The 18,556-nt window shown below is 32.4% G+C and overlaps 1 protein-coding gene across 4 annotated transcripts in view; it reads right to left on the bottom strand.

The window, feature by feature from the left end:
• Positions 1-18,556, bottom strand: part of unc5cb (unc-5 netrin receptor Cb) — a 263,540-nt gene that overhangs the window by 113,322 nt on the left and 131,662 nt on the right. Inside the window, exon 1 of one of the 4 annotated variants that reach the window (XM_087269536.1) lies at positions 9,428-9,849. The gene's annotated coding sequence lies outside the window, so the exon portion shown is untranslated. 4 annotated transcript variants of the gene reach the window in all.

Raw genomic sequence — 18,556 nt, 5'->3', positions numbered from 1 at the left:
AAATTGCAAGCCAGAACATAGTCAAAGGTTAATTTAAGAAATGAGTTAATGAAAAATGCAACTGTATCATGGCTGTGACAGACTGTAAGATTGTCTGGTGTAACTCATAGTGACGCTGTACGCTCTGTTAAACCCAAGTAGGACAGTCATCAACAAACAGCCAGGTTTATGTGCTGGTGTCTGAGTTTAACATGTGATAAATGAATAAAGCAGAGCAGAGAGACACAAGCCTGAAAATATCTCTATTCACTAAACTGCAAACACACACCCCCTGCTGAAACACTCTGATGACAGAGGACTGTACAGTAGCTGCGTTTCCATTACATTAAAAAAGGAGACGTCAACACGCACATACATTTAGAAAATCACCATGAAAATGTCTTATAAACGTATATATCTGATCTGAATAAATGCACATAAACTGCTGAGCATCCAAAGCAGAAGATGCACATCTGCACAAACACATTTACATTCCCATACGCACACACACACACACACACACACACAAATAGAACACACACACACGTGCACACATTCACAGACTCATACACACAGTCATACTAACACACACATACACAAGTTTAGCATACTCAAAAATACTAATGAATCACTCTTAATCGAAATACCAAATGAGCTGACTCAATCAAATGAATCACTCTGAATTAATCAGACGAACAGTGAACAAGCTAAATCAATCTAATGAATCACTCTGAATTAATCAGATGAACACCAAACAAACTGAATCAATCTATTGAATCATTACGAACTATTCAGACAAACACCAAACAAACTGAATCAATCTAATCTAATGAATCACTTTGAACTAATCAGACAAACATCAAATGAACTGACTTAATCAAATGAATCACTCTGAATTAATCAAATGAACACAAAATGAACTGACTTAATCAAATGAATCACTCCGAATTAATCAGACGAACACCAAATGAACTGACTCAATCTGTTGAATCACTATAAATTAATCAGATGAACACCAAACAAGCTGAATTAATCTAATGAATCACTATGAACTAATAAGACAAACAACAAGTGAACGGACTCAATCTAATGAATCACTTCGAATTAATTAAATGACTCACTGAGTCTGTTGACTCAAGTGATGTCTGTAAACATTCTCAGAACCTTGCTTGTGAATTTCTACAATTTACCTATTATTATTAGTATACTTATTAAATTATTTGAAAATAGCTAGCATTTAAGCAATGTTTTCAGCACTTTCCACACACACACACACACACACACACACACACACACACACACACACACACACACACACACACACACACACACACACACACACACACGTATATAAATATAAATCTGGTTCTCCTCCACATGTGTGATGGCGTTGGCTGCCAGCGCAGTGAAAGATAAGCTGGATTGTATCTGTGCGTGTCCAGATTTATGTCTGAGGTGCAGCAGTGAATCAGCTGCGGATCCTCCATCAGGGAGAGCGGAGCGTGAACACAGATGAACACCGCCATAAATCCTGCACTCGCACTCATATCAGCTCTCTCTCCGTGTGTGTGTGTGTGTGTGTGTGTGTGTGTGTGTGTGTGTGTGTGTGTGTGTGAACTTCTGCATTTCAGGAGCTCCCTTCAAACCCGTGATAACCTGTGACCCGCTGCTCTCACATCTATACAGTAAGAGCTGGTATTCAGTGTGGATAAAGTACTGAAGAACCACACTCAAGAACAAGAACCAATGCTTGACATTATATGCAGTGCGAGTAAAAGTATCTGATCAGATGAACTTCAAACAAACTGACTAATCTAATGATCAATCAATCTGAATTAATCAGACAAACACCAATTGAACTGACTTACTGAATCACTCTGAATTGATTAAATGAACAACAAATGAACTCTGAATTAGTCAGACAAACCTCAAGTGGACTGAATTACTGAAACATTTTGAATCAAATGGACGAACATCAACCGAACTGTCTCAATTGAATGAATTATTCTGAATTATTCAGATGAACACCAAATTAATTGACTCACTGAATCACTCTGAATTGATTAAATATATACCAATGTAACTGAATCAGTCTAAAGAATTACTCTGAATTAATCAGACATGCACCAAATGAACTGACTCCATAAATCAATTTGAATTGATCTGAGAAACACCAATTGAACTGACTCACTAAATCTCCCTGAATAGATTAAATGAACACCAATGGAACTGAATCAATTTAATGAATCACTCGTAATTGTTCAGATGAACACAAAATGAACTGACTCACTCTGAATTAATCAGACAAGCACCAAATGAACTGACTCAGTGAATCACTCTGAACTAATCAGAGAAACAACAAATAAGCTGACTCACTGAATCACTCTGAATTGATCAAGTAAAAACCAAATCAACTGACTCACTAAATATTTCAGAATTGGTCAGACAGACACTAAATGAACTGACATAAATTTAATGAATCTTTCTGAATTAATCAAACCAACAACAAATGAACTGACTCACTGAATTAATCAAATGAACCCCTAATTAACTGACTCAATCTAATGAATCACTCTGAATTAATCAGACAAGCACATACTATAGTGTACCTTTCTGAGAAACACTCCTGATTACAGTAATCTGAGCGTGTGTATTTAGTTACTTTACACCACAGGAGGCGTTTCAGCTGAACTTTTCCTCTGTATTATAGATGATACAGAGGTAAATGTCTGGATGAGACTCTGATGTGTATTTAAGGCTCTGGAGAAGCCGTGGTTTGCAGAGGACGAGAATCATCGATCCAGAGGTGAAGCCTTTCATTACAGCCTCAGCTTCACTTAAACACAAATTAAACCGCATGAATAATTCAAGACCAACACATCATCAGCCAAAACACCAACAATCAGCACATCTAACAACCTGTCTATATTATAAATACATATTAATAAAAAGCAATAAAAAGACAGATTAAAAAAAATCTGTAATAATCATCATTAACACAGTTCATCTTTTTAATCTTCTTCTTATTAATAATATTATTTGTAGTAATAGTAGTAGTTGTTGTTGTTAATAATAATAATAATAATAATAATAATAATAATAATAATCATCCTTAATCTTCATTCAAACAATCTTCATTGTATGATTAAAATAATAACAATAACAATAACAACAACAACAACAACAACAACAACAACAACAACAACTACAACAACAATTATTATAAATAATATTAATAATAATAATAATAATTATTATTATTATTATTATTATGATAATATTAATAATATTAATAATAACAAAAACAACAATAAATAATAATTATGATGGTAATAATAATAATAACAACAATAATAATAATAAATAATTATGATAATATTAAATAATTATGATAATGATAATAATAATAATAATAATAATAATAATAATATCATAATCATCCTTAATCTTCATTCAAATAATCTTCATTGTATGATTAAAATAATAACAATAACAATAACAACAACAACAACAATTATTATAAATAATAATAATAATAATAATAATAATAATAATAAATAATTATGATAATAATAATAATATTAATAATAACAAAAACAACAATAAATAATAATTATGATGGTAATAATAATAATAATAATAATAATAATAATAATAATAATAACAACAACAACAACAACAACAATAATAATAAATAATTATGATAATATTAAATAATTATGATAATAATAATAATAATAATAATATCATAATCATCCTTAATCTTCATTCAAACAATCTTCATTGTATGATTAAAATAATAACAATAACAATAACAACAACAACAACAACAACAACAACAACAACAACTACAACAACAATTATTATAAATAATATTAATAATAATAATAATAATAATTATTATTATTATTATTATGATAATATTAATAATATTAATAATAACAAAAACAACAATAAATAATAATTATGATGGTAATAATAATAATAACAACAATAATAATAATAAATAATTATGATAATATTAAATAATTATGATAATGATAATAATAATAATAATAATAATAATAATAATAATATCATAATCATCCTTAATCTTCATTCAAATAATCTTCATTGTATGATTAAAATAATAACAATAACAATAACAACAACAACAACAACAACAACAATTATTATAAATAATAATAATAATAATAATAATAATAATAATAATAAATAATTATGATAATAATAATAATATTAATAATAACAAAAACAACAATAAATAATAATTATGATGGTAATAATAATAATAATAATAATAATAATAATAATAATAATAATAATAACAACAACAACAACAACAATAATAATAAATAATTATGATAATATTAAATAATTATGATAATAATAATAATAATAATATCATAATCATCCTTAATCTTCATTCAAACAATCTTCATTGTATGATTAAAATAATAACAATAACAATAATAACAACAACAACAACAACAACAACAACAACAATTATTATAAATAATAATAATAATAATAATAATAATAATAATAATAATAAATAATTATGATAATAATAATAATATTAATAATAACAAAAACAACAATAAATAATAATTATGATGGTAATAGTAATAATAATAATAATAATAATAACAACAATAATAATAATAAATAATTATGATAATATTAATTATGATAATAATAATAATAATAATAATAATAATAATAATATCATAATCATCCTTAATCTTCATTCAAACAATCTTCATTGTATGATTAAAATAATAATAATAATAATAATAATAATAATAACAAATCATAATAATTATGATACTACTACTACTACTACTACTACAAATAATAATAATAATAATAATAATAATAATAATAATAATAATAATAATAATAATAATAATAATAATAATAATAAAATAATAATAATAATAATAATAATAATAATAATAATAATAATAATAATAATAATAATAATAATAATAAACTGCATAAAGTTGTGTGGGGTAAAATAATTGTCAAGCTTCAGTTGTTCAGTTCTGCTGTTATCTGCACACCAATGAAGAGCAGTTATTGCTGAAATGAAGATTCACGCTTGATCTGGCTGATGTGAACGCCGCAGCACTGGAGAGGAGACCAGATTAGATTATAAACAACACAGTTACAAGAACAGAACAAGCTGCAGATAACAGACTGTACAGTATGTGTATGTGTGTCTGTATGTGTATGTACTCTTGTATGTGTGTGTGTGTGTGTGTGTATGTGTGTGTGTGATAAGCACTGACAGCAGGTGATTGCTGTGAACTCCACAGACTGAAGGAAACACACAATCGCAGCTTTTCTGGGTCAGACTGTGAGGATGCTGTGCAGGAAAACTGTTGCCATGACATTGACTTCAGTCTGAATCAAACGTAACTGCGCCAAAACACACACACAAACCATTCAATGACTCACAAAACACACAAACATCACAGAATAGTCTCACACACTCCTCCCTGCATCATCTCCATCAGGGAGGAACTAACAAACAAACTCAATGTGCATCTAAACACTGGACAAACACACCGTCAAGTCCAGGGCTGTGTCTCAAATCTCCCGTACACCCTTAATAGTGCATTGACTATTGAGGGAGCAGCCATTTGTTGTGGTGTCTGAAGTGCACTCAATATATCCCACAATGCACTGCTTTGTTTGATGCAAGTTCAACTGAAATGAAAAGATATTTTAATCAACTTTTAGGCAGAAGTGACTATGTTTGGATGTTTATATCCTGTGTGTGTGTGTGTGTGTGTGTGTGTGTGTGTAGTGTTGCTGGGTTAAGTCAGACGGAGTTCACCCTCAGCTTGAGCTCTGCTTGTTTCTGCACGTTTATCGGTGACCTGCTGATAGTAATACAGTCAAGAGGCTGAACAGACTGAGAGTTATGGAAAACACATGCATGCATTCATTCTGAAATCACTTTAATGCTGAAACCATCCTCTCAGTGCAGCCGCCGGGGTCAGCCACACTCAACATGCTTCAGTATAAGAATCATTTTGGCTAAACTTTGATTAAATGAATGAATGAATAAAATGAACTAATGAATAAATGAATGAATGAATGAATGAAAGTATTAATTAATTATTTAAAAAATGAATGAATGAATGAATGAATGAATTAATTAATGAAATGAATGAATGAATGAATAAATTAATGAATGGAGGAATGAACGAATTAATGAATGAAAGGAAGGAAGAAAGAAAGAACGAACAAACAAATGAACGAATAAATGAAAAAAATGAATGAAAGAAAGAACGAACAAATTAACAGACGAATGACACAATGAACAACCAAACAAACAAATAAATTAATAATAGAAAGAGTGAATGAATGTAAAAAAAAGAAATGTCAAACCAATGAATAAAAGAATGAATAAATTAATGAAAGAAGGAAAAACGAACGAAGAACAAACAAACAAATGAATGAATGAATTAAAGAAAGAAAGAAAGAATGAAAGAACAAATGAATGAATAAATTAAGGAATGAAGTAATGAAATAACAAACAAATTAATTTTAAAATAATTTAATGAATGAATAAAACAATGAATGAATAAAAGAATGAATGTATGAATGAGTAAATGAATGAAAGAATGAAAAAATAACAAACAAACAAACAAATGAATGAATGAATGCATGAATGAATGAACAAACAAATGAATGAACGAACAAAAGAAAGAAAGAAAGATTGAACAAATGACTGAACAAACAAATGAACAAATGAACAAACAAACAAATAATGAATAAAAGAATGAGTGAAGAAAAGACAAAAATGAATAAACGAATGAATAAACGAAAGAAAGATTGAACAAATGAATGTATGCATGAATGAATAAAAGAATGAATGAATAAAAATTGAATGAATGAATGAATGGATTAATGAAAGAAAGAATGAACAAATGAATGGATGAATAGATGAACAGAAGAAAAAAAGAAAGAAAAAGAAAGAAAGAAAGAAAGAAAGAAAGAAAGAAAGTAAACATAAACGAACAAATGAACGAATGAAAAATTGAACAAATTAATGAATAAAAGAATAAAAGAACAAGAGAAAGAACGAACGAATGTACAAAAATTATATAAATGAATAAATAAACGAAAGATTGAACAAACAAATAAGTAAATGAATGAATGAATGAATGAATTATTGACCAAAGCCTGAAAGGGTCAGCTTCAGAGAGTTTTACACAGTGGATGCCTTTCCAGCTGCAACCCAGTACTGAGAAACACCCACACCAACACAGGGAGAACATGCAAACTCCACACAGAAACACCAACTGAGCCAGCCAGGCTTTTATATCTAAATGATTTTTAGTTTTAAAGAGTATGTTGAATGCACGCGTCACAGTTTTGGCTGCAGATGAACCTGTGTAAGCTCTGATAAAAGCTGCTGCTGACTGAAGCGAGCGCTGTGATATTGCTCTCTAATTAAGCTTTGAACATGTGCTGGTTTCTCCAGGACTCAGCAACTTCCAGCGTGTTTCTGCTTCAGCGTCGGCCTGCAGATAACAGCTCACGTTTCCAAACCAACTAACGGCTAATTAAACTATTTATATTCAATTCTGACGGCGTCCTTGTCCCTGCACCGCTTTAATATTCCTCACCATGAAGAGCAGAGCTGAAGCTCATCTGCAGATCAAGAGTGCAGGAACTCCAGAGATCAACACACGCACACGGGCGCACACGCGCACACGCACACACGCACACACGCACACACACAGACATGGTCAAGCAGTAAACAGATCAAATCTCCACATATGCTGTGGTCTCGCAGTTGAAGGTCACTTATACAGTAACCAGTGCTTTAATCTGTATCAGTTTGCCAATGATTGATAATAAATACGTCCTGGTTCAGTTACTGAAGGACATTCACATTCACAAAAGGACAAAACACACCACCTGTAGCCATAGCAACCAGTGTCTAACTAATTAATCCTTTATTAATAATGAATATGAAAATATATTTTGTGTCATTCATAATTTTAAAATATAGGTTGTCGTGTTACCGTAGCAACTGTAGAATCACCCCAACAGATTACAATAGTTTTTGTGTTACCATAGCAACTATAGAATCACCACAACAGATTAATTACTATAGTTGTTGTGTTTCCATGGTAACTATAGAATCACCACAAAAGATTATTACTATAGTTGTTGTGTTACCATGGCAACTATAGAATCACCACAACAGATTATTACTGTACAGTAGTTGTGTAACCATAGCAATTGAAGAATCACCACAGCAGATTAATTACTGTAATTGTTGTTACCATAGTAACTATAGCATCACCCCAACAGATTATTACTGTAGTTATTGTGTTACCATGGCAACTACAGAATCACCACAACAGATGAATTACTATAATTGTTGTTACCATAGAAACTATAAAATCACCACAACAGATTATTACTGTAGTTGTTGTGTTACCATGGCAACTATAGAATCATCACAGCCAATTACTAACTGTAGTTAGTAACATGTTGCCATAGCAACTTTAGAATCACCACAACAGATTGACTACTATGATTGTTGTTACCATAGAAACTATAGAATGACCACAACTAATTAATTACTGTAGTCATTGTTACCATAGTAACTATAGAATTACCATAACAGATTGATTACTATAATTGTTGTTACCATAGCAACTGTAGAATCACCACAACCAATCAGTACTGTAGTTGTTGTATCACCATAGAAACTACAGAATCACCACAACAGATTCATGACTATAGTTGTCATGTTACCATAGCAATTACAGAATCACAACAACCTATTAATTACTATAGTGGTTGTGTTACCATAGAAACTTTAACATCACCACAGCAGGTTAATTACAATATTTGTTTTGCTGCCATAGCAACCATAGAATCACCACAAGAGATGGAGTACTGTAGTTACTGTCTTGCCATAGCAACCATAACATCACCACAACAACAACAAAAAAATCAAGTACTTTAGTGTGGTTTAAAAACTCTATAGTATTTACAGTAAATTACTACAGTATTGTTTTTCTACTCACACACACTCAGGGCTGAAGGACATTTAGGACTGTGTGAGTGTGAATATGAGACATCCAGCGGAACATTCTGTCTGTCTGTCACTCAATCCAGGTCTCTCTCTCTCTCTCTCTAGTCCCTGATTTCTGCTCAAGCACACACTCGTCTTTCACAGCTCCCCGGAGAGAGCATTTACTGCTCACACTTTCTCTTTTACAGCTGCAGTCTCTGCTTACACACTAGTTTAAGTACAGACTTGCTCTCAGATCCTTCTCCTGATATTACAATGAACAGTCAAATAACAACACCTGAGATCACCAAGAGATCATCAACGCAGACGTTTCTGTTGAAAATATAAAGAGAAACTACTGAAGAGTCACAACAGAAGTACAAGAGTTTGACTTACTTTGCTTTTCAGACTTCTCTTCAGATCTCTAGAGATTTGTCTGAATGAACATCAGTATTTTTGTTTTCCATCAGTCCAACTGAAATCATCAGGAAGATCTGCTTGACATGTGGTGTATTGTAGTATAACACACCCTATAGTTGCCAGGTTCTGTGCTGTTGTGTTCCATGCGCTTATGTGCTCTTCTTGTAACTTTCCAGCGTTGTCTATGTGCTTCTGTTGCGGTCATGTGCTCCTTTGTTCTGTTTCCCGCCATTCCTTAATGTTCATTAGTTTCACCTGTGTTCCTCCCCTGTGTGTTATCAGTTCAATTATGCCCTGTGTATATATATCCCTGTGTTAGTTAGTCCCTTGTCTAGTCATTCTAGTGTTCAAACATCATTCATAAACGTCATTCTATATGCCATTCCTGAAGAAGCCAGGGATATCAAACTCAAATTCTGGAGGGCTGCAGCTGTGCTCAGTTTAGTTCCAACCCTAATTAAACACACCTGATCAAACTAATTGAGTCCTTTAGGTTTGTTTGAAACCTACAGGTTAGTGTGTTGGAGCAGGGTTGGAACTGCACTGTGCCTGGCTGCAGCCCTTCAGGAGTTGAGTTTGACATCCCTGACCTAAGTCTATATGTTCCAGTGTTTGTAGTAAGTGTATTGCAAATAAATAATGTGGTTTTTTTTATATACACCAGCAATTCTAGTGTGTCTCTTTACAGAGTGTGAAGTCATGACAATAGTTGTTGAAAACTGCAGTATTGGGTCATTTGTTTATACAACTATAGTTGTTATATTACCATAGCAACTATACAATCACTATAACAGAAGAATTACTATAGTGGTTGTGTTGCCAGAGTAACTGTAGAATCACCACAACAGAGTGATTACTATTGTTGTTGTGTTACCATAGCAACTATGTAATCACCACAATAGAAAAATGACTATAGTGGTTGTGCTACCATAGCAACTATAGAATCACCACATCAGATTGATTACTATAGCTGTTATGTTACCATAGCAACAATAGAATTACCACAACAGATTAATCACTATAGCGGTTTTGTTACCATAGCAACTGTAGAATTACCCCAACAGATTAATCAATATAGTGGTTTTGTTACCATAGCAACCGTATAATCACCACAAAAGAAAAATGACAATAGTTGTTGTTGCATCACCATAACAACTATAGAATCACCATGACAGATGGATTACTATAGGGGTTGTGTTACCATAGCAACTACATAATCACCACAACAGATTGATTACTGTAGTCATTGTGTTACCATAGCAACTATGCAATCACCACAACAAAAATGACTATAGTGGTTGTGCTACCATAGCAACTATAGAATACCACAACAGATTGATTTCAATAGTTGTTGTGTTGCCATAGCAACCATAGAATCACCACAACAGATTAATTACTAGTTTTGTTTTGTTACTACAGCAACTATAGAATCACCACAAAGAATTCTAAAATTGTTGTGTTACTATAGCAACTATATAAGCAACACTACAGATTGATTATTATTGTTGATGTGTTACCATAGGAACTATGAAGTCTCCACAACAGAAAAATAACTATAGTGATTTTGTTACCATAGCAACCATAGAATCACCACAACTGTTTAATTACTATAGTTCTTGTTCTACCATAGCAACTGTAGAATCACCACAACAGATTAATGACTATAGTTGTTGTGTTACCATAGCAACTATAGAATAACTCTAATAGATTAACCCATATCTGGGTTAAAATTGAGATACACAAGTCTGATTATTGACTATGAATCGGAGCACAATTTCAGACTTAGTGAATCTTGACAAGCCTTAATCTCTAGAGATTTGTCTAAATGTACGTCTATATTTTTGTCTTCCGTCAATCCAGATGAAATCATCATGAAGATCTGCTTGACACGATACATGAGATATTATATTAGTGATTGGTTTTGCTGTGTACGGGAGTGAAACGAGCGTCTGCATCTCTGTATTAACACACACACGCAGCTGATGTGAAGAAAGAGGTGTGTGTGACAGTCTGTAGGTGTTGAAGAGCAGCGCTGGAAGCAGATGACAGAGTCTGATGTCGGCTTTAATGTGACGCAGAAAAGTCAAGACGTAAATCTCCGCCTGCAGCGATCCAGTCTGAACGCTGAGGAGAAACCAAAGCCAAACGCTGTTGACGCTATGGCTCAGTGATACTGGGAAATAAGTAGCGCAATAATGATATAACATTTCCCTGGAGAAATGCTATTTTATAAGCTTTTTATACTGATTTTTAAACTAGTATTTATGTAATGATCACATTGAAATTGAGATACTTTTATATAAATTTATATTTTCTAAATACTTTTATTTATTCATTCATTTTCTTCCGGCTTAGTCCCTTTATTCATCAAGGAATGATAAAAAGAGAGGAATTGCGGTGTAAATTCATTTATTTACATTATAAAGGTCTGTTCTTTTATTCTTCCATGGATGTGCCGTTTAAGTTAGACCAAGCGTGACCTCTTTAGCATCTGTTTATCACCAGACAAGATCTGCATAAGCACATGGTGATTTAACAAACTTTTGTTACCATAGCAACTGTAGAATCACCACAACAGAAAAAAACAGAAAACAATAGAAATATAGCTGTTGTGTTACCATAGCAACTACAGAATCGACCACAACAAATTGATTACTGTATTGTTGTCTTACCATAGCAACTACAGAATCACCACAACAGATTAATGACTATAGTTATTGTGTTGCCATAGCAACCATAGAATCACCACAACAGAAAAAAAATGATTATAGTTATTCTGTTACCATAGCAACTGTAGAATTGCCACAACAGATTAATCACTATAGCGGTTTCGTTACCATAGCAACTGTATAATCACCACAACAGAAAAAAGACTATAGCTGTTGTGTTACCATAGCAACAATATAATCACAACAGATTGATTCTGTAGTTGTTCTGTTACCATAGCAACTACAGAATCACCACAACAGATTAATGATTATAGTTGTTTTGTTACCATAAGAACTATAGAATCACCACAAGGAATTCTAAAATTGTTGTGTTACTATAGCAACCTTATAACCCCCTGTTTTTCACCATACAAGATCTGGATAGGCGCATGGTGATTTAACTAACTATATGCTCAGACGGGATGGAAGACTGAAATGTACTGTAGATGGTCAAAAATGAAGCTGAGCGCTGATGTAACTGTGATTCATCCTATATGTCACTGATGACCTTGTGTGTATCAAACTAGATAAAAAGAGAGCGCACTCACTCTATCTGCAGAAACCTGTGTTGCTGTATGATTGTGTGGCCTTCTTTTTTGCAAAGAATAAAACTTTAAAAGACACTATGGGTAAGAATTTGTCTTCTTGACCACTGAGAGAGCCTCCTTAAAGAAAATTGTTTTGACAGTGGGGGAAACTGGAGCACCCGGAGGAAACACGGGGAGAACATGCAAACTCCACACAGAAATGAAAACTGACCCAACCGGGACTCGAACCAGCGGCCTTCTTGATGCGAGGCCACAGTGCTAACCACTGAGACACCATGTCGCCCCAATCTTAATCTTATCCAATATATAAATTAATTCATTATATAAATTTAATTAGATGTTTTGTTTTTTCGTAACAGTTATTTAATAGAAAATAAAAGAAAAACATGATCTAATTTAATGTAGTTCAGGCAAAACAATAATACAAAAATCAACAGGCAATAGATATTTTTTCTTATTTAATTGAAATTAAATTCAGGTAAAAAAAATTATACCAATAACAATATTTATTTAGACAACATTTCCAAGAGAAATTCTTGTTTTGCTTTATATATATATATATATATATATATATATATATATATATATATATATATATATATATATATATATATATATATATGTATATATATATATATATATATATATATATATATATATATATATATATATATATATATATATATATAATACTAAAATTAAAAGATAATAGATATATTTTATGATCATCTAATTCTGGCTTTAAAAAGAAAACGATATTAAACAATTAGTCTTTAACACATTATGAATGAGTGGAAACCTTATCAGATATCCTGATTCTGATTGGCTGTTGGCATTTTCCCCTCTGGTCTCGACTCTGCCCATTAGTGTTATTTTCAGCTCTTGATTCAGCTTTGGGTCGCTCCAGCCAATAGCTGAACACCAACTACTGTGGAGGTGGGGCTACAGATAGCATAACCCTATCTGATTGATCAAATCTGGATAACTTACCAACCACAAATGTATGACACATCAAATACATTTAAATGATCTTCCCTCTCTTCCCTTTTATTTGGGCTAGAATAAAAGCAGTTTTTAATTGTTTTAAACCTATTTTAAGCTCAATATTATTCGCTCTCTTCAGTAATATTAGTGTTGGATTGTCTCCAGAACAAACCACTGTTATACAATGACTTGCCTAATTTCCCTAACTTAACCCTAATTACCCTAGTGAAGCCTTTAAATGTCACTTGTCTTGAAGAATTATTAGAGATGAGTTATTAAACTATTATGTTTAGAAATGTGTTAAACAAATCATCTCTTTGTTAAACAGAAATTGGGGAAAGGAGGGCTCATAATTCTGACTCTACCTGTATATTAGCACTATGGAGATAACAGCATACTGCGCAGCCCTAGTTGAGGGCATTACAGAAGGAATGTGATAAGAAAACAGACTGATCCTCATGCCATCATTATTATCAGACGAGCACAATCCTCTTAACACTGAGACACGCAGGAAAATGGCTTAAAGATTGTGTCATCAGTCGCTTTCCTTCATGTGCTTCCAGACCTCCAACTACTTAGGAAAAGGACACAAAAGCACCTTTGAAGTGACAGAAAAGCAGCGTATATTTGACCTGAATGTGATCTCCTCCTTGAGATATTTGATGTTATAGAGAGAGGCAGAATGGCAGAACATCACGGCTGATTATATAAATATATACAGTTGACGTCAGAATTAATCGCCCTCCTGTATATTTCCCCCCAATTTCTGTTTAACGGAGAGATTTCTTCAACACATCTCTAATCATAATAGTTTTAATAACTCATCTCTAATAACTGAGTTCTTTTACATTTACATTTACATTTAGTCATTTAGCAGACGCTTTTATCCAAAGCGACTTACAAATGAGGACTTTTCTCTTTGCCATGATGACAGCACATAATATTAGACTAGATATTCTTCAAGACACTAGTATTCAGCTTAAAGTGACATTTAAAGGCTTCACTAGGGTAATTAGGCAAGTCATTGTATAACAGTGGTTTGTTCTGTAGACAATAGCTAATAGCGGTAGCTAATAATATTGACCTTTCTATTATTAAATATATTTTTTATTTATTTATTTAATTGATTTATTTTTAATTTATCTACAAATTTATTTATTTGTTTTGTTATTTAGTTAGTTGGATATTTATTATTTATTTTTATATTCATTTAATTACTAATTTATTTAGTTAGATAATTAATATTATTATTTTCATTTATTTACCAGTTTATTTATTTCGTTAGATATTTATTTATATTTATTTACTGTTTCATATATTTTTTTATTTAATTAGTTAGTTAGATATTTATTATTATTATTTTTATTTATTTACTAGTTTGTTTATTTATTTATTTAGTTCACTGGTTGTTTAGTTAGACATTTATTATTATTTTTTTTATTTACTTGCTAGTTTATTTATTTATATATTTAGTTCACTCGTTTTTAGTTAGGTATTTATTATTATTATTATTATTATTATTATTATTATTTACTAAATTTATTTTGTTAGTAACATATTTATTACTATTTATTCACATTCATTCTTTTATTTTTTAATTTTTAATTTAGTTAGTTAGATATTTTTATTTATTTATTTATCAAATTTTATATTTATTTATATATTTATTTATTTAGTTAGTTAATTAGTTAATAAGTTAGATACTTATTAAACTAGGGTAATTAGGGTAAAGTTAGGGTAATTAGGCAAGTCATTGTATAACAGTGGTTTGTTCTGGAGACAATCCAACACTAATATTGCTGAAGGGGGCTAATAATATTGAGCTTAAAATGGGTTTAAAACAATTAAAAACTGCTTTTATTCTAGCCAAAATAAAACAAATAAGACTTTCTCCAGAAGAAAATATATTATAGGAAATACTGTGAAAAACTCCTGAATCTGTTCAACATCATTTAGGAAATACTTGACAAAGAATAACTGTAAGCACAGCTAATATAGAACATAAAATATTATCAACACAATTAATTGTCATGTGCCGTTACAATATTTGGGGAACACACCCCTGAAGGACAAAGCATTGTGGTATCTTCCACTAACCACCAAGTCATGAGCTGAGAAAGCCCCGCCCAATATTGATGATCTCTCCCTCATTAGAAAAAACAGTACTGAGTGAGAAGCAGCCGTCCATCAGTCGGTAGTTTTCACCTGCTGAAGATAATCATTATTTTCCTTTGGCTTGGTCTCTGATTCATCAGAGGTGACCACAGCAGAATGAACCACAGACAGTTTCAGCACATGTTTTACACAGCAGATGTCCTTCCAGCTGCAACCCAGTACTAGGAAATACCCATATAAAAACCCTCGTCAACACGAGGAGAACATGCAAACTCCACACAGAAATGACAACTGGCTCAGCCAGGACTTGAACCATTGACCTTCTTGCTGTAATGCCACAGTGCTAACCACTGAGCCAATATGCCGACCTGCTGAAGATAATGAACGATAATTGTAGAGTTTTAGGATGAAAGATAACATTAATCCTGCTTTGAATCTGCCACTATGCTGACACACATGCGCTTGTAGCTCCGCCCTCTTCTGAAATGAGGACAATCTCATTTGCATTTAAAGCGACAGTCACACTAAAACACCAGAATTAGGATCAAAGCCTAAAAGGGTCAGTTTCAGAGAGCTGGAAAACAATATTAGTGTGCTATTTTGCACTCAATCTTAAACACACACACACACACACACACACACACACACACACACACACACACACACACACACACACACACACACACACTAGGGATGCTAGAGACTTGTTTTAAATCCTGTAAAAGGGTGCATAATAGGTCTCCTTTAAATTCCATGTCATATTAAAGTCATTATTTTCAAAGGAAAGCATTCAAACAGCTTGCAATGTAAGATGCTTCAGATAAAAAGTATCTGCCAAATTCATGAATATGTAAAATGTTGCTTCAACTTGAATTTTCAAAAACATATATATATATATATATATATATATATATATATATATATATATATATATATATATATATATATATATATATATATTTTATTTTTTTTATTTTTTTTTGCCTAAAGTTATTTAATAAATATATGATGAATAATCTATTAAAGTGTCTTTTCTAGAGCACTCTCTGATACAGAGTCTTGTTTCCCGTCACATACTCCGAGAGATGAATTAAATCATTGAGATGCTGATGAAAGCAGAACAATATCTGTAAAGAAGCGTCGAGTACAGTCAGAATATCTGAAAGCCTGCGCTGGTCATTCATAAATAAGAGTGATTTTTTTACTTCACGTTGCACTTTGAAGTTTGAAGCTTCGGAGATCCTCAGATGATCAATAATGAGGTGCATTTAGGTCATTAGGTTTATTAATAATCACTGCAAATATGTAATCAAAAATCATGCTGTCATGAAGAGAAGATGGAACTGAGGAAAAAAATCAGAGCTTTTTTTTTTTTTGCTAATATTTCAGGGTGTTTCCCAGTACTGAGTTGCAGCTGGAAGGGCATCCGCTGCATGAAACACATGCTGGAATAGTTGACGGTTAATTCCGCTGTGGTGACCCTGGATTAATATAGGGACTAAGCCAAAGAGAAAATTAATGAATGAATGTTTGAAGCTTTGTAGAACCTGAAAAATTATACACTGCAGAAATAATCGATTTAAGCTGAGACAACATGAAGAAATTAACTTATTAGTTTTTACCAATTTAAGTTGATTGAACATAAAACAATAATGTTTCCCAGAAAAACTCAAAAACTGAGGAAGGTTTGAATCAAGAATATTAAAACATTTCCTCATTTTCCTTCAGCTTAGTCTACTTAGTGGTGGTAGCCACAGTATAATGAACCGCCAACTATTACGGCATATGTTTTACACAGCGCATGTCCTTCCAGTTGCAACCCAGTACTGAGAAACACCCATATACACACATTCACACACACTCACACTTCGGCTAATTTAGTTAATCAGTTCCCCTATAGCGCATGTGTTTGGACTGTGGGGGAAACCGGAGCACCCGGAGAAAACCCACGCCAACACGGGGAGAACATGCAAACTCCACACAGAAATGACAACTGACTCAGCCAGGAATTGAAACAGCGTCCTTCTAGCTGTAAGGCCACAGTACTGACCACTATGTCACCATGCTGCTGAATATTAAAACATTCATTAATAAATTTTCTTTTCATCTTAGTCCCTTTATTAATCCGGGGTCGCCACAGCGGAATGAACCATCAACTAATCCAGCATATGGTTAACACAGCGGATGCCCTTCCAGCTGCAACCCATCTCTGGAAAACATCCATACACTCTCATGAACACTACGGACACATGGGTTTGGACTGTGGGGGGAAAACCCGGAGGAAACCCACGCAAACACAGGGAGAACATGCAAACTCCACACAGAAACACCAACTGACCCAGCCGAGGCTTGAACCAGCGACCTTCTTGCTGTGAGGCGACAGCACTACCTACTGCGCCCAATATTAAAACAGCATTATAAAAATAAATGATCTTTTCTTTTTCATTTGAATAATACAGGCTTCATTTAATTTATAACATTTAGATTTTCTTTTCATTCGTCCACATTTTGTCAGTTTTTATTTTTACAACAGATATGTTTTTATAATTATTCTTATTTAAGAATTTAAGCACATCGAATGAACATAAAATAGTCGAGAAACACTTCAAAATAGGCTAATTATTCTCACTCTGGTACTTTTCATTTAACCACATGCATTTTCAAATCTGTCTGTGAATGAGCAGTTTTCCATATTTTGTGATTCATGCTGTACAACTAACTGCATTAGGGGACCTTGATCTTTCCTCTAA

This window comes from Danio rerio, chromosome 10 (genome assembly GCF_052040795.2).
Source record: "Danio rerio strain M-AB ecotype USA chromosome 10, GRCz13ab, whole genome shotgun sequence".
NCBI classification, from domain to species: Eukaryota; Metazoa; Chordata; class Actinopteri; order Cypriniformes; family Danionidae; genus Danio; species Danio rerio.
Note: the sequence above shows the minus strand (reverse complement) of the source record. Positions and strands in the feature narration are given on the sequence as shown.